The sequence below is a fragment of the Triticum urartu genome, chromosome 2A (genome assembly GCF_056163025.1).
Source record: "Triticum urartu cultivar PI428250 chromosome 2A, HENAU_Tu73, whole genome shotgun sequence".
Classification (NCBI taxonomy): Eukaryota; Viridiplantae; Streptophyta; class Magnoliopsida; order Poales; family Poaceae; genus Triticum; species Triticum urartu.
The window spans coordinates 738,540,845-738,543,717 of NC_141874.1; positions in this window are offsets into that span (position 1 = coordinate 738,540,845).

A 2,873-nucleotide genomic window follows, 5' to 3' on the forward strand; every position below is an offset into this window, starting at 1 on the left:
ATTTACCATGAAAAAACGTTCGGTTTGCCATGCCTAAAATCTAATATTGGCTAGATATACAGGTCTATATGTATTTGGGTTCTCAAATAAAATATTATGTATTCTGAAGCGTGGCATGTCAACTAAAAAAAATTCCCTACACGCTGCCTCAACTTTCCTACAAGCATGTCGGATTGAGGTATCTCCGATCTATCCCTATTTTAACGTCATCCGATCCGGCGCCGGCGCCATGGAAGAGCCTGTAAGAGTTTGTTGTCCTGGATCTATCAGTTCCCTTCAGATCCTGGCTCTTGGTGTGTCCTTCAAGAATAAGGAGAGCAATTGGTTGGCTATATTGGTGTGGCGATTTCGACATCTTCTTGCTTGTTGCTCTCTGGCATGGCCTGGTTTCTCTAACCCTCTGAACTGGTGGTGATAAATTGCAAGTCTGTTCTGCGTGGGGTGATACTCTAGTCGATGTTGATTCCGTGATTTATAAATCTCGTCTCAAAGGGCAAGTGGCTACTGCAATATTAAAAGACTGGTATGGCAAAAAATTGACGGGGAGCTTACATGTAGTATTTCGGTTCTCAATAAAATATTGTGTATTCTCAAGGGTGGCATGTCAACTAAAAAAAATTCCTCCACGCTGCCACATCATTCCTACACGCCGCCACATCGGTTCACCAACTCTTCCTGTCTGCCGGCCTCGGCGATGGCAAGAGGACTGGGTCCGTCTCATTTGTCTTTTTTCTTAGGTTATTGTTTCCTCGCCGACATTAGCAAGGTGGTGGCGGCGATTGCGTGTTGGAATGAGGTATCTTTGATCTCTCCCTACCTTGACGTCATCCGATCCGATGCCGACTAAGAGCCTGTGAGAGTTTGTTGTCCTAGACCTATTGGTTCCCTTCAGATCTTGGTTGTTGGTGTGGCGACTTTGACATCTTCTTTCGTGTTGTTCTCTGGCATGGTACAGTTTCTCCAACCCTCTAAACGGGTGGTGATAGATTGCAAGCCTGCTCTATGCGGGATAATGTTCCAACCGATGGTGATTTAATGATTTATAGATCTTGCCTCAAGGGGTAAGTGGCTAATGCAGTATTAAAAGACTAGTGTGGGAAGAGTGTTTGCGGGCTCCCCTTTCCTTTGTGAAAGTGATAAGTATCAAATGTTCGGTACGAGCACATGGCAACCCAAACGTTTTTTATGGCAATTTTAGTTGACGAGAGGATGGCAAGTTAGGGAAAAGCATGACAATTTTTCGCCCGAAAATAAACTAAAGCATGAAAATTGCCGTGCTTGGCAATTAAAGTTGTTATCCTTGCGTCACTAAACTTGCCGTCGAAAACGTTCGGAGTCGCCATGTGCTTGTTTCGAATGTTCGATACTTATCAGATTCCTTCCTTTATTGTTGTTTTTGTGCAATTTTCAATCTTCAGCGGGCCGTGCACAATTAGAGGAGGAAGAAGACTAGTATTATTTTCAATGTAATTTTATTTTTTTTACTTGTCGTTCGGTGTCCAATTGTCTATCTGTTGTACTGGCTTTTATTTTTCTTGATATTAATCAGATCTATGATGTCTTCTACGTCTCTTTATTCAAAAATAAGAAGGGAATAAGACTAAACTTGATTCAAACTGTGTTGGCGTTTAAATGTAATGTCTGAAGAAGAAATCCGGGTACACATTATATCATAAATTTACATCCCTTGGAATTTTTAAATTATCATGAAGATCTACACCAACTATAGTTTCTTTTGCGGGATACACCAATTATAGTTTTATTTACAAAGTAGTTTCTCCATTATTATTATTGTCCTATATATAACTAAGAGAGCCATCCCTATTACTTTAGTTATCTTAATATGCAACCTATCCATATCAACATGTCTGCCGCATCAGCAAATTAAAAAATTTACAACTATATTTTCATTTTCTTTACCCGACCTACACGCTTGGTGTGTTCATCTCCTCCGTTAGTTAACATCTCTTCCTCTCCTCTGTCCTCTCACGCAAACAAATCCAGATGCATTGATGGATTTTTTTTCTGCCCCCAAGCAATGTGTCTTCCTCCTGTGATTCCCTTCATCTCCCACAAATCAATAAAATCTCAGTCGAATAGCAACTATAGCACCGTACCAGAAAGAAACACCAAGCGTTCGGTAGGGGCGACGGGCGAATGACATCGCAATGGAAGAAGGTCATGCTTTGGGTGCACCATTCTTCTCTTCATGCCTCTATCTATCTCACAGTTCTTCTTCTCTCCCCGCCTCTATCTACCTTTCTCCATACCGTGCCAAGGTTCCAAATTTCGATAGCAAGAAAATTTCGATGATCCTCGAAACTTACAAAATTTCCGAAACTTCATCAATTTTGAAATTGGTTTCGGACCATTCAACGATTTTTTTTACTAAACTTAGATAAATTTAAATTTAAGCATCAGAATATATCTATTTTGTAGCATGCCTCTGTACAAGCAAACTCATGTATCGCAGTGGTGCCGTCCTAACGTGCATTTTCACAGACCCAAGTTGGACACGTCATTTTTTATGATTTTTCAAATAGTAGACAAAAATTTAAATAAAACTAAGAAAAAGCAATAGCGGGTTCGAACTTCAAGACCTATGGGAGGAGAACAGAACAACTTGCCACTGCGTTATGCAGAGTTTGATGGGTATAAAACGGATTCTACCACTCTATATATGATTTTTTTAAGGATGAAGTATTTCAAACGAAATGCAAATATTTTGGTCACCCTTTTGTTAGAATAAATTCGAGGCATACCGTTGATCATCCGAGGACCCAGCAATCACACGAGCACGACATCGAGATTTGTTAACGAGGTTCACCGATATGGCTACATCCCCGGGGCCTGACTATGGGCGCTCCTCCCCA